Below are 22,975 nucleotides of genomic sequence, written 5' to 3' on the forward strand. Positions count from 1 at the left end.
TGCATTGTAGATAAAATTAGGAATGGAAGTAACTTTTATATATTAATTTTATATGTTACAAGTATTCAGAACCCTCTTATTGATTATATTAATTTGTAGATTCTCATGGAATTTTTACATAACCAATACTGTAGTCTTGGTATAATGGCAGTTTGTTTCTGTCCAGTCCTCACCTTTTATTTATTTTTCCTACCATGCTGGCTTGGACATCCAATATAATGTTGAACAGATATATCATGTATTGTTTTAAAATATCCTCTAATTAATCACATATAACACACATTCATATATATGTATTTGTTTGAATTCAATAGCTATTTAGATCTAATTACATATTTACTCATTTGTTTGTACATTATTGCCACTCTCAAACTCTATTGATTCAATTTCTTGCTCAGTGAAATAAATATATCTTTGAGTAATTCTTTCAGCCTTCTTTAGATGATTTATTTTATTCTCACTCTTGAAGAAATTCCCTTGGGTAGAGAATTCTAGGTTTACTTTTTTCTTTTTTACCATTTATGGATATTATTCAGTTGTCTTTCAGCCTTTATTTTTGCTGATAGCGATATGACTATCAGTCTAATATTTGTTTCTCTGTAGATAATCTGTATTTTTTCTTTTTGTCGCTTTTTAAAATTTCTCTTCACTTTTATGATCTTTTTAGTTTCACTACAATGTATCTACATATGGATTTTGTTTTCTTAATTTAGGACCTATGTGTTTTCAGTCTGTAAATACATATTTTCATTAACATCAAACATCTTTATCTATTTCTCCTTAACTATTATCTCTTCTCTACTATTTCTTTTCTCTCTTTTTGAAATTCCCTTTAGAGTTCTGTTATTTTTATTTTTATTTTTTAATTTTTGAGTTCTATTGTTCTTATTCTGTACTTCATTTCTCTTACCACTTTGGTATTGGGTATCTCTGTATGTCTCTATTCTTCATTCTGAGCCATTTCCTTAGAATTGTCTTCCAATTCACTATTTCCCTTTTTAGTTGTACCATTTCTGTAAGTTTTATTTGGTTCTTTTTCATATTTGTCTTTTCTCTTTTAAATATCCCATTCTTTGGTCTTGGTTTCTAGTCCTTTTTTCTCTTGCATACACTAAACATTGTATTTATTTATTTATTTTATTATTATTCCCCCCCTTTAACTCCCGCCACCCCCCCAACCCCCGACCTATGGCCGTTGCCATTTTCCCCTTAAGAACTGGATCTCTGCAGGCAGAGCATCACCTCCCTGCACCTGCACCCGGGGCCAGGCGCACCTGGGATATGGTCTGTGGCTCCACCTGGGGCTCAAACCGAGGACCTTCTGTGTGTAAAGCAGACGTGCTAACCACTCCACTATGGAACCACCCTCCCTAAACATTTTATTTTATAGTCTTTTTCAGATTGTTCTTTAGCTCAAGTTCTTATAGAGTGTTAATTCTCCTAATGGATGTGTGTACTATCTTTCCTTCAAGTAACAAATGTTACTTATATAGTTGGTTGTTTTCCCTATTGTGAATTCATTTTCAGTTTGGGATTTTTTTCTGCTCTGTGAGTCCTGAGCATTATAGGTTTTTTTTTTAAACTATTGGTACAAAGCAGTTTTATATTGGTTTCTGCTGGTTACCTCAAGGTGTTCATTGGTTCAGAATCACATCGTTGCTATTATTCAACCTAAGGAATCCTATGAAAAGCTAGTGACATACATTTGGAGTCCATATCAGTGTATGACATAGACTCTTAAGCTTTCCAATAAAACATTTTTTCCCACTCAACTATAGGCCAAGACAAACTTTCTTGTCACGCATCTAGCAGCTTTTCCAATGTTCCATGCATACGTAAAGGCATTTCAATTATGATATTTCAGTTCACAACCAAGGTTCAAATTTGCAGTCTTAATTTGGGCATTAAAAATCCCGTCAACTAGGATTTTCTGAGGTGTCAGATTACAAATTTGACACATTGGCTATAAGTTTTCCCTTCTGATGATTTGGAATTTCTTTCAATTAAAAAATCAGCTATTTATGGGTGTGTGTATGCACACGTGTGCACACGCCCACAGACTTATCTGCAGGTTGTGTTACATTTTGTCTAGTGTTTCCACCTATTTTGATTGGTCTGCATTATCGACAGAACTAGAAAGTTAGATTACTTCTTGAATACAGCGAAACTTAGACTGTATTGAAAATTCCTTTTTTGTGAAACTTTTTCTTTTTCCCCTGCAGTGCTGAGAAACCGTACAGGCAAGCAAATTCTCAATCATGTGCTTATTAATATATGTCCAGATCCATAGATTCATCTCTAAATTCTGTTTCTCACTAAGAAAAGTTCAAATACAATTTCTTCATAAATAAATGTGTTAAAAGCTTATTTATATTGTAACGACCGATTTATTGGTCATACATTATAATAACTATTTATCTAGGAAGATATTTAAAACAGAAGTATTAGGTCACTGAAGGTAAATTAAGTAAACCAATAAGGATTGCTCCCAACATGTCATCATTTTCCAGGAGAATAAATGGTTTGGGTTGAATAACATCTATAAATAAGAGGCAAGATCTTTTACTTTCACTAATAAAGTGTCCACCTCATTAAAATAAAAGCTATGGATGTTTTTAAAAATTCTCTTTTTCACAATTTTTTTGTTTAATGTAAAGACTCCTAAGAATACATGTTATATAGGTACATGATCAAGAGTCATGAGATCATAGAGGATAAGGACGATTCCATGGAAGACTTCACTGGAGTGTCATTTTTAATCTACATTTTTGAAGGCTTATGAGTGAGAGACTTGAATAATTCAGTACCATTTATCTGGAGTATGAAATGGGGAGTGATAGAAAAGTTAGGCAGGGGACATGTCATTGAGGACTCTAAATTTCATGCTAGCAACTTTTTTTTTTTTTTTTTTTTTTAATCTTGGAAATGGTCGAAAGCCATTATAAAATTTTAGGTAGGGGAATGATGTGATCAGATTTTATTGTAGGTGATAAATTTGAGGGTTCAGATCTAAGAATAAGGAGACCAGCTAGGATGCTATTTTTCATATTCTAGGCAAGAATATTTTTGGTCCTGATAAAGGGCTTTAGCAAAGAAGATGAAGGTTGAGAGACGTGAGACATACTTAAGAAGTAAAATTTTCAGAGCTTGGATATTGATAAGATGTAGTCAAGAATGTGAGGGGAAAAGAGAAGCCTCAAGTGACTCCAAGCCGTGTGATTCAGTGATATCGTGGGTACTGGTGCCATTAATTGAATTTAGAAGACAGAAGGGCAAATGGATGTGGGGAAGCTAATGAGCTTTAAGTACTTAGGAGAATTCAAATATACAACTTTAGTGCTCAGGAGAGAGGTAGGGCTAGAGAATAAGATTTTGGCATCATTGATATACAGATTATGGTTAATACAATGAAGAAGCTGAGTATATCTGAGGAGAGATGCAGAGTAGAGGTGACTGGGAAATTAGATTCTAGAAATCATCAATGTTTGCGAGCAAGTGGATAATGAGATAAGAGAATTTGAAATGATGAGAGTGAGATGAGAGTTCTATAAGCCAACAAGACAGAATTTTAGTGAGAGAGAGAGAGAGAGTGTGTGTGTGTGTGTGTGTGTGTGTGTGTTACATTTCTTAATGCAGGTCCCATTCGGTACTTCTAAGATACATCTACTCGCTATCTTCACTCTTTAGAAAAATTCCTGATAGGTAGCAAGGACTCTATCTAGAAATGCAAGTTTTAAAAGTAAACAAATAAAACTTTGAAATTCTTGGGTGCAGGTCTAGAAAAGAATGAGAGTTTCACTATATGGCTCATTTTTTTTTATCATACTGCAAAATGCCACCATTATTGTTAATAGTTATTGTTACCATGAGTTAAAAAGCTATTCCTGACTAGAAAGACATCCTTTTGACATTAAAGTAACTAACTGAAATTCCTGTTATTACACAAATTGAAAACCAGGAGGCAAATTTTAATTAAAAATATTTATAGCAAGTCAAATACCAGCTGCTAGTTTCTCTCGTCACTCGTGAATGTGTTTTGCAGCTGGTCATAATTCTCTCATTTCAATCAGCTTAACCAATAATAACAGCTGTTCATTAGGCAAGGGACATTTTATTAGCACCCATGTGATATGTAGTAACTGGTAAAGAAGGCTTTAATATAAATGGTTTTTAAGAGAACCACACTTCAATTGTGTAAAAGACTTAGACAGTTGGATAATTGTCTAAAGGACTTCTGTTTCTTTAAATTAGTAAAAAATTCCTTTCACTTCAAAATGTCTCCCTTTTCTGTAAGACTCAAGCATTTCTACAAATTTTCTAATCTGTTCATGTAAAACTATAAGAACATCTTAGACCGTATTTAAAAAAATCTAGGAAAAACATAACAGCAAGGAGGATTGAGAGGAGCTAAAGAGTATATATAAGGATGAATGTAATGCAATATTTATGGTGTTTCGTAAGATGAGATTAAGTTAGCAAGCTCGTTCAAAATGCAAAACACCACTGAATCAAGGCCTAATCATAGCTTTTTGTTTGTTCGTTTGCTTATTTGTTTTGTTCTGTTTACTAAGTTTCCAGTGTTTTCTACTCTAGTTAGTGAAAAACAGAAAAGTCAAAGAATTCAATGAAATGAAGTTGTTAAACCGATGACACACGTTATGATAAAGAATTTAGCAATTTATGACACATGTTGAGAAGAAACTGATGACTCATTTGAAGGGGGCCTGTAGTAGAGCCTGTTGCTCAGAGCTGGTGGGGTGAAGGCAATATTGTCCCGTTATATATACTCATGTGGAGTAAAATAGATAGGATTACCATGACTTAATAATGAAAGAAAAATGTTTCCTTCAAGAAAAACCTATAAAATAAGTAAATATGTATATAGTAAGAACAGATTCTAACAGAGTTCATGGTTCTGCTGATAGGCGACAGCAAAAAAAAAAAAAAAAGCTGAGTTGAAACTTTGTTTTCAGACAGATCAAAGATACCTATAAATGGGACATGCTCATGATTTTCAGTGGTTAGGATTCCTTTGTTATATTCCTTTCTAAAAATATGCCCAGGTTCCAGAAACTATTGTTTATGAAATTCAACTAGATATCAGAGGTCAACTTAATTCCTTGTTGTACTCTCTAAATGTCTTATAACTTAAACTTTTTTCTACTTGAAGTACTTATTAAATTATAAAAAAGAATGACACCAAAAATTAATAAAACATTTTCTGATTTACATGTTCCTTTTAATCAAAAAATAAAACAATGCAGGATATTGTAAGGTAGCTTTCTTTTATTTTATAGTTAAGTGTGATGCTTCTTATGTATGAATAAACCTTTTAAAACAAAATGAAGGAGACTGACATTATATATGAGGATTAAATGAGTAAGCCAAAAGCAGGAGACTGGAAAGCAAACAACCTGAGGATGAACTATAGATTTCTTATGGCTGCTCTTTTACCTACACAAAGACCCACCTCAAGCTTTGAGGTGGTCTGTTGAAAAATCTGATTAAATTTGTAGCCAAGGGTCTTTCTCTTTACCAGCCTTTATTTGAAGGGAGAGTAAAGGGATTTGCTTCATTTTCTATTTACAAGTCAAACGAAGGGGCTTTAGATGAGGTTCTTCCTGTTCGCATTTTCTTCTAAAACATTAAGTGCCTCTATTTGCTGTTCTAAATTTACATGGCAGGCATAGAAACAGTCAGTAAGCCAAATTTACTTCTAAATGGGCCAAAACTTCATTTTAAAATAGATGCAAATTGTCAGGAAATAGGAATGAAGCCAGAGACATTTATAAAGCAGAAGAGTATATGATTTTTTTTTTTTAAGATGAAAGTGAAAAAAACAAAACTAAGGGAAATCAGACAGAGGGAGAACCTGTAACAATGGGATCTTTTTGTTATTTCACTTATATGCTTAGAATAACTGACTTGTTTGAAGCAATTTGACTTAATTTATTCTTAGTGCAAAGCAAAAAATAAAATATGGGGCTTTGCGATGGAAATTAACAAGCAGAAATGATAACAACAGAATTTTTCATTCTATTATGTTTCATTGGACACCCCCATTGAGACTACTTACTAACTACTGTGTAATCCTCATGTTTATAAAAGGACATGCTCATGATTTTCTGATCAGATCAGACAGAATAAAGTCTGCAAAGTACAAGCGGTTTCTTCACTCTATTTCCATAAACACGAGGATGATTATCAATTAAAGATGCTTTCTCAATCTGCTATGAAAAATTTCCATGTTCAAAGCCAGTTGAATTTTTATTTTACCAAATCCCATGTTTCCTATATGCTCTTCCACAAACTGTTTTTCAGTCTTGGACAAACTTTTTTGAATGAGACACATGTCTTGATCCTTGAAGTTAGTTGTAAGCAAACTGTAGAGGGATGTGCCTGAATAATAAGGCTATGTATCTTCTGTTATCATGTTAGTGTTGTATAACATTAAATTTCTCCTTTTTCTTGTCTCTTTACATGTTTATTTTCTTTTAAACCAACTCGGATCTGCTTGACTTTGTGTTTACTTTAGTTCTATTGCATTTATCCTTTAACTGTATTGTTTCAGAAAATGCAAGCCATACTTTAAAAAGAGTACTCATAGTACTTCTGTAAGGATTATCTTAATGGCTTAGTAGAAAGAAAGAGGAAAGGAAAAAGAAAAAAGTTCAGTGAAAAAGAAAATTGCAAATCATTCCTCTGTTTTCCTTTCTTCTCATTTTCCCTTCTGGCTTTCTCAAGATTGGGGATGAGAGGATGGGCTATAAGGGGAAAGAATACCAAATAGCCTAAATTAAACAGAACCTGTAGGGCCTGAAAAATAAATCAACTAGAAAGGAAGAGAATAAATGTAATCACGTATAAGCTGATGAATAGTAATTACCTCTCCCAATTCTACCATAGTACTCTGTAATTTATTTTGAGGATTTGAGTATAAAAAAATATAAATTTTAAGTTTTCTTCTGTTCACTAGAGATATATTCCTTTATTCTTTCAAATGAAAATTGAGGCAAGCCTCAATTTCAAAAGGTTTCTGAGTAAATTAAAGATATATACAATTATTTATAAAGAGAGTCAATTGAATAAACATAAAATTACAAATTGACTTATCAATCTTGGTCTTAGATTGTTTTTGTATAACTCATTTTTTATGATTCTTCGTATAAGCAAAAAGTATCTTTTACTCACTAGTAGGAAAATGTTTTGCTTCATGTACTTTCATGAAGTATTTAGTGACCTTATGTTATTTTAATCTAGTGAACAGCCAGAGGTTCAGTATTTTATATTAAATGAAAACCAGATATTTCTAGAATATTGGGCTCCCAGACTGCCATTTTTCTCTCAAATCTACACAAGGATAAAGAAAGGAAATAAATAGGTGAGGAGGAAAGAAATTAATTGGGCACCAGACATATACAGATCCCAGTATGTACTAAATGTACATTGTTTGTCTAGCACAGTGTTAGGCACAGATGATAAGGATGTTACAGAAAACCAAAACTATGCAAGGAGTTTGCCCTCTAGGTGATGAGATGGATATATTCATGTCAGTTGGCTGAAAAACCAGTGCAGCAATGCGAGATGTCGTTAACAGAGACTTCGGGAACTCGAAGTCAGGAAATCAAGAGTGAGCCCTGAAGGCGTTAAGATCACTAAGAAGTCTTGAAATGAGGAAGAATGATGGTGACTGAAAAGATTATCATTATTTTCCTACATGGGAAAGTGAAGAGAATGACATTTTGGTGAAAAGAGAAAAAGAGAGAGAGAGAGAAAGAGAGAGAGAGAGAGAGACCCAAGAGCGTGGTTAAATCAAAGAATAAGAACCAGGCTTGGCTGGAATGGAGCATTCAGGCTGGATCACTGGAGTAGATAAGAAAGAGCAGAGTGAAGGATTTTGGAGGACTCTGGAGGCTGGGTAAAAGAGTCCAGGGAGAATAGAGTCTAAAATTTGTTTTTGTAGATAGTGGGCAATAATCAAGGAGAAAAAAAGGTGCCTGGAGACATCAGATTATTGAATTAGGGGACAAATGTCTTTATTCTGACAAAATTAAGGAAGTGAATTATTTTAAAGAAATCTGGTCTTCTGGATTTTCTCACTTGCATATACTCTTTAATTACCAGTTGTTCTGGACTTATGTTTCACCAATAAATAATACCAGAGTAAATTAATATTTATTAAATAATCTACTGTATGCCAGCCTCCCTCATATAATTCTCACAACACTCTATGGTATGTTAGCATACAACGTTATGATAAATTTATAGATTAATGGATTTCTGGCCCAAGATGATAGCACTAAATGATGAGCAGGGATTGAACCCAAGTCTTCCAAAGGTAAATCTGTCTCTTTTCTCTATTTCATTCCATTTCCAATCTGTGCTAGACTCTGGGTTGAATATTTATTTTAAAACCAAATCAGCATTGATGCACAGTTACACATTAATATTTTTATTTTAAAAGTTATCTTTATATAGTTGGAAACAAATAATTTTAAGAATTTTGGTAATTCCCCACAGTCACAAATAGGTAAACTTTCCAATATTTAAAAAATAACCAGTAAGAAATCAAATATTTGATAAATGAACAAAGAATACTCATTTAAAAGTTTATTAAGTGTCAGATTTTATAGAAATTACATTTTCGCTAAAAATTGAAATTTTGTTTGGCTTTTTTTATTTTACTTTAAGAAAGAATTATAATTGGGATACGTAGTATGCTTGACTCATTTTTAAAAGTTGGATCCCACAGAGCAAAATAATTTTATCAGAATAAGTTTCAATGTATCCTCACATAATCTAATTTTTATGTGTAAAATTAATAAAGATAAAACTATGACTGGTATATATTTCATTATTTTAACAAATATTTATGAAATGCCTAATATGTAAAAGCTAGATGTGGTGCAGGTCTCTGAGGAAAACAGACTTTAAGAATTTGGAGATCATTTCACAGAGAGTGATCAAAAATGTCGAAACCTCAAGTTCACATAAGACTTAAATAAGTAACATTAAATGAAACAGATGATATAAGATAGGAAGTGGTTCAATTTAGGTCATATGTATATAAACACTTCATTTTGAAAACAGACATTTGTTTAAACTGGTTTGCATATTTAGATGGTCAGAGACAGTTGTATGCTGTTAAAATGTTTAATAGTTGGCTCTTTAGGAAAAAGTCTTGAGTAATAGTATTTGCCTAGTACTGCAGGGCAATGGCCTAGAGAAGCCACTAGAGGGATGTCTGTTTCAAGCCACTTGACCAGTTTTAAGCCATTAGGGGATGTCACTGAACACGAGCAGGGAAGAAATGCACAGCAGCTCACCATTACACAGTATTTTTACCATACAGATAAAATAGACACATATAACCTCAAGAATACAGAAAATAGTAAAATGCAGTAAAATAATTAGTAAGCGATACATTTTAAGTGTTTATCAGTTTTCCTTTATATATAATGTAATCATGTTTCTTTCCATCTCCTTTTAAAAATTGGCAGTATTTGACAACCAGATCCCAATATTCCTAAAAATGTAACGATTGGCCCTTGCGAGCCAGTACAAGTTGTCTTTAGTGCACCACCATGAGATCAAGAAAGAGAAAACAGTCACAAAAAGCCACAAGAATATTTAACTCGCAAAGACAAAAACTCCTAGCTTATATGATTCATGCATATAGGAGATCAATTAGAGATTCATTAATATTTATTGAGAACTTATTAACTGCCATGCAGCTCTTTATGTTTCATTTCTTATTTATTCTTCATAACGGTCTTATGAAGTTGTATTACTATTATCATTTTCTGACATACGGGTAAAGAGGCATAGAGAAGGAAAATGTTCCTGGTAGGAAAGCAGAGATTGACTCCGGTTTTGTTTCACTCAAATGCGTCTGCTCTTAAAAAAGTATATCCCCCCCGCCACCTCTACCCCGCCAGTGACATTACAACCTTCAAAGGGTCATAACCCTCAAAGCCACTCACAGTTCCAATTTAAAAGAGCTATGAATTTGCTCCCCTATCAGGAAGGTCTTAATTAGCAAAAATTATGGGAAGTAAGTAATTATAAAGATTAAATCAAACTTCACTCTGATCCTCTTCCATCTAAATTTTAAGAAAGAGTGGGCACTCTCCTCAGATTACTACGTTGTTTACTTTCCATGCACTTATTTTCATCTGGGCTTTCCAATTTCCAAAGAAATAAATACAGTTTGGTACAACTACCAAACTGTATTTATTTCTTTGGAATAATTCTCCTCACCCCCAGCCCCATTTTCTAGATTTCCAATGATTGTTCTGGGAAGGGTGGGCTCAGTTCTTGTCTACCTGTCAGAGTGATTAATTAGATTTAATTTCATGTCGTGTTCTCTGCCATCCTGTCCCTTCCTCCTGTGACTAATAACTCTTCTACGGAGTCCAAACAAATGGTCACGGTATCTAGTTTTTATTTTTGGAAGTTTTCCCCAGCCAAAGTGCATAGAACCTCTTCACAGACAGCAGTTTAGAAATTCCTGGCCAGGATTCCTGCCCTTAACAGCCGCACTTGATATGGCTAGATGGCTCGTTGACTGATATCTTGGGTGGCATCATGCCAGCTCAAAAGTTGTCAGACTATTTGAATCAGGAATCAGCACTGGGCAGTGATAAATATAGAAGGGCAGCCTACAAAACAACTCTGCGAGGGGTCATATCTTCTTCAGGAAGTGCCTTTGTGCCAGCACTAAAGCATTAACACCACATGTCTTTTTCTACACTTGACATCTGTGGACACTTAGAGTGTGTGACAAAAGGAGGAAGTGAATGAGAGTGGAAAGGAAGACAAGAGAGTTTATAGGTGAAGCTACCAAACCAGAGAAGGACGAAGTAGAGCTTGGGCCCAGAAGCACATCCCGGACTCCACCTCATCGAATATTTTACTGTGCGGTGTGAGTTCTAACTACAGGCGCCCGGTTTCAAGGCCAAAGCTAAGCGCAATTGAAGAAAGAGGTCAGGAACAGGCAAGTCAAATGTCCGTTTCTAGCCATGCTATAGACCCTCAAAAAGAGTCCATTACCAACATGCCACATGGCCACCAGGTGAAGACTTTGGATAGGAAACCGTCCCACCCCTTCCCAATGAATTAAAACATGTCATGAACCCTGATCACTGGTGTCTCGAGGGGGGCAAGAAAACGTGGTTGTCCCAGACACCCAGAAAAGCCTGGCATAGCTTTAATAAATTCATCAGTGAAAAGAAGATGTTTAGTAGTCTAAATATGTGTGTGAGCATGGGAGGACTCCAGTTTCGGGATTTGTGAGACTGAAACTCTTCCCTGTGACTAATTTAAGTCTCAAGGTTAACAACTGGTCCAGTATCATTTTACAGATAATCCTCAATTTCCTCATCTGTAAACTGAGAATAAAATTTAAACATACCTCGCAGTGTTGTTATTAGGCTCAAATGATTTATGCAAAGCATTTTAAAATGGTTAAAGTCCTTACAAATTATCGTCGGGATTTTGGGGAGCAGCGTACTCCTTTGTAAAAATTAATTGCAACACTTATCTCCATCATTGGTCATTTTTAGAAATCATATATGAAAACACATTTTATAAGTCATGACTGTTTTTAAATTGGTAATGTTTAAAAGAAATCATCTGGGGATACTGTATCTTCAGACTAACAAGAAGCCATTGTACTTTCTAAAAAGTCATTTCATTGAGTTACCTTCAGGACCTACATACAAATTGAATAAAAAGTCAGTCTCAAAAATCACTGCTCATTCTAAAATAGTATCTGCTCTATTTACTTGACATTTACTCTAAATGACTTTTGGCTCAGATACAAAGTCAAGTTCATCTTGAAAGGAAGATATTTGCATTATGCTTCATGGTAACAATTTCACATAACCTTACCATTTGAACCTCCCTGTGGTTCTTTAGGCTAGGCAGGGTACATGCTCATAGACCTAATTCGTGAAGAAATTGAGGGCCAGCAAGGTAGAGATAGAGCTTAATGCAAACCCTGATTTCCAATTTTCAAAGAGATTTCTTATTCCACGGAGAAATTTTCCTCCATTCTTTGGGTTGTTCCCACTGAACTCCTCAAGTTAAAAAATCACTTTCAAAATATACTTGCAAAACATATTTTGAACAATGATAACACTACTGGAATATAAGGACAGTCTCCCAGAGTAGCCATATTGAAATTTCTAACATTTTCACAAATGTAAGTCCTGAAGTATTCATTTAAAAATCAATTGGTTGGAATTTTTTTTATCTTAAATTCACCTAATGCATTATCTATTTCTAAGCCTCTCATTTTTAGAAGAAACTGAGGCTCAGAGGTTTAAGAAACTCAGAATATTCATTGATATTTAGGTGAATTGCCAAGGTCACACAGAAACTCAGTATTAAATTATGAAGAAATACACAATGAATCCAGAATAGCTTTTTAGAAAAAAACAATATGGTAGTAAAAAAATAATAATAAAAATGCCCATATGTATTTAACATTATCAGTGTGAGTTTATTTTTCATGTTTGGACTTATTTTCCATGTTTGGACTTATTTTCCAATCTTGAAAATTCATTTTATAGTGCTTATATTTTTTTCTTAACATGACAAAATTAATTCCTAGCAACTTAACACTTCCTCAGGAAAGCCCTCATTCTCTCCTCCATCCACTATAAATCCTTTCTGTGTATTCCACTAACACTTGGTTTATGACTCTGTTCTAACACTGACACGTTATCCTCTAGTTGTTTTTTTTTTTTGTATCAGTCTCCAGTGTACATACTATGAGTTTCTTGAGGGCAAGAATTGTTGCTGATTCTTCCTTCCCAGAACCTAACATGGTGTCTGGTACATAATAAAGAATGTTCAATAAATGTTTGAAGAATGAATGAATGTATGTAGACAATTTAAACTATGAGACTGTGTTAATAAACAAAAGGGAGTTAATGCCATGTTAACACATATCTTGCCAGATCGAGTGTTTATCTATTTACTATCTTCTCTTTATCTCTTAGAAAAGTATCAGGCATTTTGATTCTGAGTATTCTAGAGTATGCAGTCATAGTCACCTCAAAAGGACACTGCATGAGGATTATTGTTGTTACTAGAATTATTTTTAGTAATTCTATTTAGTCGAATGCATTCCTTTGTGGGGAATTCAAAGTGCTTCATTTACATGTTTGCTTAATTGTCACAACCCTGTGAGCTGTGTAGGGACAGGATTATCACCTTATTTCATGAATGAGGAAGCTGAAGGAGCTTGACTCATTCAAAGCCATTCAGACTGCTTTTATGAGAGAAGATTAGAAATGCTTTTCCTATTCTTGATGTTTCTATTGTGTAGAACTGCCACTAATTTTAGCGGTGGACTAATCAAAGCTTGACTGCTACTGAGAGACTCAAACTTGGATACTTCAACCCTTTGGCCTTGCACAAGTCAAAGCTGCCAAAATCAAGAATATACTGTATCAGGTTTGTTTTACACTGACATGTAGGGAGGGCCTGGAGCTGTTACTGTTAGTTCTTTTCTCAGGACAGGTGACATAATTTGAAGGGTGCAAAATAAAACTGCGGGTTCCTTTTTCAAAATTATTAAGAATTTCAAGATCCTGCAGAGCATTAAACCTTTCTAGGATTTCATGGTCATGAAAGTTGCTTATCCTTGCTGTTCTCCTCTTATCTTCCAAATCTTTATAAAGTTTTACCTAACTATTGCTCCATCCCTTATCTTCAGTAACATTCTATTTAGCATATCCTCTCTGCTGGCATTGGGGTGAAATTTCTAAAATAAAAATCCATTGAGGAATTATCTTGTTTAAAATCTTTCAATAATTTTTCATCATCTCTAGGATAAAGTAAGACTTCTTCTTAGGCTTCTCTCTCATTTATCTATTACTGCATAACAAACCACCCCCAAATCAGAGTCTTAAAATAACAACTACATGTTTGCTCACAATTCTGGGTTTGCCAGCTTATCTGGGCTCCCTGTGGTATTTGTGGGGCTCCCTCATGTGTTTTGTGGTTAAGTCGTAGGTCAAGTAGGGACTGGCAGGCCCTGGAGGACAGTTGCCTGGAGCTTTCGACTGGGGTGCTCATTTCTCCTCCCTGTGACTCTCCAGCAGGTTGGCTGAGATCTTCCCATGACGCAGCTGGATTCCAAGAAAGTAAAAGTGAGAGCCGGAAATGCTTCCTAAGGCTAGCAAAATGTCACCTCTTCCACACTCTATTGGTCAAAATAAGTCACAAGACCAGCCCAGATTTGAGAGACAACAGAAATAGATTTCACCTCCTGATGGGAGGAACGGCAACATCACATTGCAAAGAAGTGCGATGGAAGGACTGTGAGGAATTTGTAGACATATTCTGCAACCCACCACACCTTGATGTGTGTTCTTCCTGACCTATGCTTGCTGACTTCTCTTTCCTTGTTTCTGTTCCTCTCATGAGACAATGTTCTCGCCTTGATAGTAAGATGATAATGATAACAACAACAGTTACTGCTACTGAATACATTTTTTTCTTGAACACTGTAGCCGATGTTGTGCACGTCACCCCCCAAGTTCCCTATGATGGAGATATTTTTATTCTCGTTAGAGATGAGGAAACTGAGATGTTCAGGAGCTTAACAGGTCTTGCAACATGGATGAACTTGAATTGGGATTCAAACGCAGGTATACTGATTGCAGCATCCATTAATGTTTTACTATTCCACACAACCGTACCAAAATATTTACTGTGTACTCACATGCCTTTGTGACTTTCACATGCTGTTTCTTTTGCCTGAAAAAGCCTCCCTCTGCCTCTTCCCCCTTACTTTTATTTTTGTCCCCCTCTCCACGCATCATGAAAAAGACATACACAGATCTTCATGAAAACTCTAATTCCTCCAGGCGGAGTAGGCGACCCACTTTAGTATCCTATGCAACCCTTTGCTTATCTTTTTCTCATTCTTGACGATTCGCTCTTTCAGCATAGGAATCTTATCTTATTTTTCTTTGTATCTCCCATGCTTAGTGTAGTGCTTGGCTTATAGCCATCATTTGATAAACGATTATTGAATGGAATTTTTAAGAGCATGTTAACTGATAGTTAAAGGTATATTCAGGCATATTAATACTTTGCACTGAAATAAGCAATTGACTGAGTCATATGGTCAAACAGTTGTCTGTGTAGAGTTGTAGAAAATCTTTGGCATCTGCCAGTTGCATCAGACCAGTCATTTATTCATTTATTCAATTATTCAAGCTTCTACATGCAGGATACTATATACTTTGAAAAGGCATTCATGCGTTTAGTCACTCATTAAAAAAATAGCAGATACAAAAATCAACCAATTTTATGTTTAAATGGCCTTGGATTCTCTGTTTTGTTTTTGTAATCAGCCTTGTGATCTACACCATAGGTTAGCTAACTTGACACCTATTCCCAACTCCATTTTTTCTTGATTGACTTCACTATTAGGGCTGTAAATACTATATACTCAATTTCTCAGCCTCCCTTGCAGATATGGGTAGCCATGTGACACAGTTCTGGTCAATAAAACACGCTTGTGCAGTTTTTGTGAAAATTTTCTTCTCTTTAAATAAAGTGTAGACATAATTGGCTTCACACCTGTCTCCTCTTCTCCCTGCTGTGAGTACAAACATAATGCCAGGACCTGCAGCAACTACCCTGGAACTACAAGAAATAAGCATCATGCTAAACATGGCAAAGTGTTAATTAAGATAGAAAGAGCCTAAATCTTCCATGATGTGGTCGAGCTGCTGTATAAGCCCCCAGATGATCTATATCCAGACTTCTGGCCAAGTGAAAAAGAGAACCCTATTTGTTTAAACGAGTATCTATTATAGTTAAAGATCAGTAATAACAATACTGTAACATAAAGCCTAAGAGAGCAGGGATATTTGTGTGTTTTTGTTTTATTCACTGTAGTATATCTCCAGAACTTGGAACAGTGACTGACACATAGTAGGCATTCACTCCATATTTGCTGACTGAATGAATAATGTAACTGTATGGAGAGCTACTTCCTGAATTGTGTCCTTGATTTACTTCTGCAAGATGCATTTTCAGCTCTGTACCTAATAGCTCTTAGAAACCTAACTCAGCCACTGAAAATGCATTGAAACAAAAGTATCATGAAGCCTCAAAGGAAGTCAAAGAAACGAAACATGGGAACACCCCAGATTTGGTGAAATTCTATGCTCACTTTACTATAAGATCACAAAGGCTACAGTAAGAGGATACTGGAAAAGGGACCTAACTCCCAGCTCTAAATAAAAAGCCATGTCACTTGTCTTACCTGGGTTCACCTGCTGCCTAATACTGTGTGCCCAAATCCCTAACTCTATCTCTCAGGCAGGATATGTTCTAATAAGAAAGTTGGCCCCAAGCATCAAAATGTGGTCTTAACATTTTTAGTTTATCTTCTCAACATTTTATCATCAGGAAGATGATAGAAGTTCATAAGGCAGAGAGGAGCTAGCTGTTGAACTTTGGGCTTTATACTCACAGGTACTTTGCTCTCTTTCACCTCTAGAATCTCCTCATAGACCATTGGGGTAAATTCCATACTTGAATAATTAAACATAATTCATCATCCCTCTATCTCTAAGAGATATTTTAAAGGGAAACTTTTTCTCCTATTAATCCACTCCAACAAAAACATCTTGCTTTGTTTTCAGCACTCAATATACCTGTGAAAAAAATACCTGTTGTGTGTACAATTAATTATAAGCTATCTTTTGGTATGAGGAAAACAATGCTGATGCAATATGCCGATGTCAAAATAACTAGGAATGAAGTTCACTAATGCTATCGACAATTGATTTGTCACCCTCTGAAAAAATATTATCAGAATCACTACTATTATTCTTCTCTATTTTTAGAGATTTCTAATGAAAGATTTATTTTGATTCTTTAAAACTAGTTCTTTGTTAATCTTTATAACTGCTTTTATGCTACAGAAAACAATACCAAATACATGACTTACAGTGAATTTTTGTGCTATAATGGTTCTGTCTGTAATGTCTAAGGAAAGAAGTCACTCTCAGGAGAACAGTCTAAACTGCTTCAACAATTTGCTTGAGAAAAGCCTGAAGTACTAGGCTATTTTCATTTTGTTTTTAAAATAGAAACACATGCAGCAGTATGAACTCAGTGTCCGTGAACGTGTCACATCCCAGCCAGAAGACATGAAGTTTTTAGTTTTTTTCACAAGAATTACTTCAATATTAAGAAGGTCTTTCAGTTCTTCCTTTCCCTACTCTCTTTGGAGCTCATGAGCTCTAATAAGTACAAATACTATGCTTTGACATTTCTCTAAATTGTGCCAGGATGTTAGTTATGAGAAACAGATTTCGAAGTTGTTTGCTTGGTGGTTTTCCTTTTGTTTTCCATTTGGGATTTCCCCCACCTTGAGCACAGGTCAGTATACCTGCCTTTGGTGAATTTGTATCAGGTTTACCTCTCCAAAAAAGTAATTGGATTCCCCCGTTGATTTTGACCCCTGTTCTAACCTCAACTATTACCCCTTCTTCAGCCTAAGGGAGAGCTGAGCTTTGTTTATGAGGTAAAAAGCAGGGAAGAGTCAACTGACAGGTCGGGTGCGGGCGCTAATGAAACAGTGAGATCAGGTGATGGCAGCTTCGATACCTTTCACAGGACACTGAGCAAGAATGAAGACTCAAGGGCATCTTTCAGGGAAAAGCTGAGGGGAGGATTGTATCAAGGGCTTGGCTATGCCGAAGTCCCTGTCAGCCATTGTCGTCTTGCAGAAACATTCCCAGCTGTGCAGCTGGCCTGGTTTATGGAAGGATGGAGATGTGCTGCAAATTCTTTTATAACCATGCAGGGGGTTAGACATAATCTACAAAGCAATGAAAAATATGAATATTTCACAGAGTACATCCCAAGCTTAGCCTCCCAGGAGTACCCTTTTTATGAGTCTGTGGTTTATGCTCCTTTGGGCATTGGAGGTTGGGTCACTATTTTGGGAACTGACAGTAGGAACAGTCAGCTCAGCTGTGTTCTTGCTCTTGAGTGTATGGAAGCAGTCACAAAATTTGGCTTCTTGATCTGAAATGACACCTGATATAAAACTGTCCCCTAAGGAGGTGTCAAACATAAAAATTCAACAGAGAGGAAGAAGCGTGAGTCCAGCCAAGCATGCACACTGAGCAAAGACTGGAGCTGGTAAAAACGAACTCTGTAATGACTTTTAAATAGTCTCCCACAGGCTCCATTGGGAGACTGCAGCTTAGTTAGTAAATAAAGAGATCTCTAGAGGCCATGTCAAAAAAAAAATTTCAACAGACATTTAAAAAATACCTAACATTTATTTGGTGTGTCTGTAAAGAGACAGACACTGTGTTAAGTATTTTTCAAGCATCATCTTATAAGTTCATTATTCAATTCTTTGAGGAAGGCATTGTTATAATCCATATATTACAGTTGAAGAAACTGAGGTATAGAAAAGCCAACTAACCAATGAATGGTTAACCCAGGTCTGTCTGAGTCTAGGGCCCCAAAACTTTAACTGATAGACCCTGTCAAATATTTACTCACAATTTCAAAGACAAGCATTACATCAAATAAAATTAAGACATAATAATCTGGAAAATGTGAATAGTCATGAACCCCCAAATGGAAGTTTATAAAGACAAATCCTGAACTATCCCATTAGATAGCCAGCCAGAGTTGAGTTGTACATGGATTCAAAGAAATTTACATGTTTGCCCCACGCTGCAATTAACTTCAGAATAACAAGTTTTGTCAACGTGACTGTCTTTCTTGTATTAATTTTAAAAAATACAGGCACCATGCCCTTTTATTGTTTTGCATTTACCAAGATACTCATGGGACCGATACTGCACTACAGGCCCTCTTCTCCCACCTATTCAGTTATTGTTGATGACCTAACACTGTTATATAAAAGCACACGTGCTGTCAGAATTTTTCTTAACAGTTACTTTAACTCACATTGTTAAAAGGTCAATTTCTCCCAAGAAAAGCACTGGGTGGGTTAGGGGAAGGCATTTTCCAAGTGCTAGTACTTGAACAGCAGTGCTTGTTCTAAAAGCACTAATATTTATTTTCTCCACTAGAGGACAGTGCTTGAAAGAATAACAGTCCTTACCTCTGAGGTTAGGCAGCATCAAGGACTGGAACAATCCTCTCATTGTTACTTCCCCTAACCCACATGCAGAGCACATGAAGATTTTATATCTTTGAAGGCAAAAAGAGAAATAAATATGTTTGCCTTAACATGGCGCAGAAATCAGTGATGATGCTGTCTTAACTCGTTGAGCACAGAGGAGAAATACCAGTAAAATTTAATATTTAGAATTGCCAAAAAATAAATGAAAAGCATCCTTATAAATATAGGTGAAATCTTTTTGCAATAAACTTAAAGACAGGATATTTGTTGAAGCCGTGATCAAATGCTCAGAAAAAATTTCTGTTGCTCTGGTTTGATCATTAGAATTTACCTTGGTAACAAGTTATTTCGATAAGCATTTTTTTTCTTTCATCAGTCTAATAGTCACAAGTGGTATACAGTTCAAAATACAAGCTCACAAAAATGTGTAATGTTATGTAATGGTTAAGTTTTGCCCTATGAAGAAAGAGATTAGTGCTGGAAGGGCAGTGGTTAACACTATTTTAAGATGGACTTAAAGGCTATAGAATCTTGCCAAGAACCACCTTTGGTTGCCTGCTCGAATCTTCCGTTAAGAGTGTCACTAACTAGACAGACAGCCAAAGGGGAGGCATTGTTTCCTTAAACCATAATTAAAGCCGACCATCCCTAGGTCTTAACTTCTGCTTAACAAGGTTGCTTAGGACCCTGAGGGATTCATTGAGGATTCATCTGTTTCAAAGGGGGCTGATAGAGGTAGGAGAGGGAAGAATACCATGAGAGACTCAAGTAGGAGTTTATCAAAGGGGACCAAATCCAAACTTCCCATTTTTCCTGGAGTCAGCCCATATGATTCACCCACCAATCAACAAGTAGTTATTGAGTGCCTACAGAGTCAGAGAACTGGAAAATATTGGAGAGCCTGGCACAGTCTGGGTATTGTAGGAGGTGACAAAAATTATCAATCTTTTCCCTGTCCTGGAAGAATAATGAATACACTCATTAGTACAAATGGAAGATGAAGGATACAATGAACGTGGAAAGGTTAGATGTGAGGATGGGGGAATGGAGGGTACTAGTCTCATCTCGATTCAGTAAAACAGGGCGCCTTCTTTCTATGCACTTATAGTCTAGTGGAGAAGACACCCTGACACCCAATTAAGCATGCACTTCCCTAGTTGGAGAGCAAATCTATCTGAGGAGTATTCACTCAGTGAACACTGGGTATTCACTCTCATTCAATTTCTGCCCTTGACTTGAAAGGAATAGTTCTGGGAACTCCCAAAGCAAGATTTGTAGCAAAAATCACCATAGTCTGGAATATCAGGATTTTTGTCCAACCCTCCTCCGTAGCTGTGTGACTCTAAACAGCCCTGCCCAGGACAACTAACCACTCTATGCAACACCAATACAGTTTTCCTCTTTGTAGAATGAAATCACTAATGAAAATAAGGGTAGAAATCATTCTGAGCCCCTTACAGAGCTATTTCAGTTAGGGACCCATTATGATCTCCTAGACTTCACTATTTTGAAATTAATAGACTTTGTTCAGCCTTCATTTTGGATATATAAAAATTTAGCTCCAGACAAATGAAACCTGGTTATTCACATTTCAAAGGATTTTTAACATTAAAAACTGAAAGCAAATTTTTTTTTTTTAATTGGCTTTTTTGCCCCAAATGAATTAACTGCAGTTGTAGAATGCTGTATCTGGAAGAGATTTTAGAGATCGATCCGGCACACACAAACTCCTTCTTCCCAATTTATAGATAAGGAAATAACAATCAGGCTGTTTTCCCTGAGTCAAGAGCGAGTTCTTTGGAGAACTGGAACTATGCCTTCTGATTCTCAGCTCTGTAGGTTTGTCAGCTGAGAACTACAAACACACAACTGAAATCAAATACAAAGTTACAATGAATTTAAAACTATCATGTTATTAAATGAGATTTGCTTGTTAAAGAATTCTACATTATAAAACTATTCAGAAATATGTCTATAAGAAATATTGATATACCACTATCAAGAGTAACAAAAAATGTGTGTGCAAACACTATTTGTTACATGCAGTCACCAGCCCACCAGATTATTCCTAGTCTTATCAAAATCAACATGGCAATAAAATGTCTCCTTGTCTTTCCAGTCTCCTTATTAAAATGCATTAAATTTGTTTTTCTCGTATGCAGAAAGATAAGGTTATTAATTACAGGAACTGCTTATCAGCAAAATGTAAATTAGCAGGAGATTCATTTGATCGTTTAGCTAAGGAAAAAGGAATGGAGGAAGGAAGAAATTCAGAATAAAGGTAAGCTTCAAGAATTGTGGGGGGCTAAAAAAATTAATACTTTCCCTCCCACCTCCTAAGTGCTTGTAGCTGGGCTAATAATTAAATTCACTGACAACAGGAGAAAATCAAATGTTTAATACATGCGCGTAAGAAATCCACATAAGCATGAAAATTCCCAAGACAGTGAGGCAACACTGGGTGTATAAGACATTTTGTACAAAGGAGAAGGGAGGGGACAAAGTATTAGATATCGAAAGTGAGAATGAGAGATTTACAGATAGTTGAGGAAGAGCGAACATACAGGGCAGGAAAATTCTTGCTAGAAACTCAGAAACGCTGGGACACGGGGGTGGGGAGTGCGGGGTGGTATAGTAAATGTGCTTGTAGTCTTCCCGACTGACGCTAAGGTGTAAGTTCCTTAAGGCAACTATGCAAAGACTCCCTTCCTAAAGCAGATTTTCTATCTGAATCTCTTTTAGAAAAAGAGTAAGTAAAAACTCTTCTCGAGTTTGTTGATTTTAGTTTGAAATAATCTGCATGCCAGGGTGGCACATTTCAGGGACATTCGCTCTCGTTCCCCACAGTAGGAAGAAAGATTTTGAATATATTTGGGTGTTGGCGAAGGAGAAAAAGTTTAAATTCACAAAGCCTTATGGCTGGAAGCAGCAGATTTTATATAGAACAATTTACAATGTTCTATGGATACTATCTGTCTATCTACCTATCTTTCTCTTCATTTATTGAGAGTAGTTTTCCAGATTTTTTTGAAGCTATAGAATCTAAAATCAAGTCTTATCTGAAAATGTAACAAAAACAGAGGTGCTCTGTTGTGACTGGGGAGAGGCCCGCATCCTGCAGGCTCTGCGTGTCTCCACCTTGTGTTTGGAAAAGGAATAGCAGTGGCTGAAGGCATGGCCGAGTCTCCATGGTGCTGCTTCTGCCAGTTTCAAGAGGAAATGCTTGCCCATCAGCCTGTGGAACAGCCACCAAATAGGCTGCTTCAACCTTTTCAAAACCAGAGGAAATTATTCACTAACATTAATTAATTAAAATATAAAATCCTTCTTATTAATCTGTACTGACTGGAAACACTGTAGCAAAATTAGCCAACGCTCTACATAATGAATCTTATGTGTTAAACATCCCTCAAATCATAGCCCATGCACAAAAAAAGGATACCTGTGAGCCAGTAAAGGGCAGAGTAGTTCGGGAAGACGTCATTGGTAGCTATTTATGAAGAAGATATCTTGATTTATATTCTATATTGCAGTGGAAGGGAATAGATTACTATTACCTTATTTGCTTGCATTTTTTAATTATGTTTATTGTGGTAACATTGGTTAATAATGCTTGCATTTTTATTTCTATCAATAAAGACACCTATTTCGATTGTTGCTGAATATTTGTACAGTTGGCTGAGCAGTGTTTAATCATGTATTTGAGCCAGTGTTGGTCCGGGATACGAGGTCTCAGAGGATTGGGACTCACAGCTGCCTGACTTCAATTCTTGGCCAATTGCTATATGTATGAGGCACCTAGGGATGGCGGTGGACCCAGATCCC

At 35.9% G+C, this 22,975-nt stretch overlaps 1 long non-coding RNA gene across 2 annotated transcripts in view; it reads left to right on the forward strand.

Annotated features, from left to right (window-relative positions):
* The window catches only part of LOC111729867, a 62,451-nt gene that overhangs the window by 19,295 nt on the left and 20,181 nt on the right, over positions 1 to 22,975 (forward strand). The gene's annotated exons all lie outside the window — the stretch shown is intronic.

This window comes from Pteropus vampyrus, unplaced genomic scaffold (genome assembly GCF_000151845.1).
Source record: "Pteropus vampyrus isolate Shadow unplaced genomic scaffold, Pvam_2.0 Scaffold9, whole genome shotgun sequence".
Taxonomy (NCBI): domain Eukaryota; kingdom Metazoa; phylum Chordata; class Mammalia; order Chiroptera; family Pteropodidae; genus Pteropus; species Pteropus vampyrus.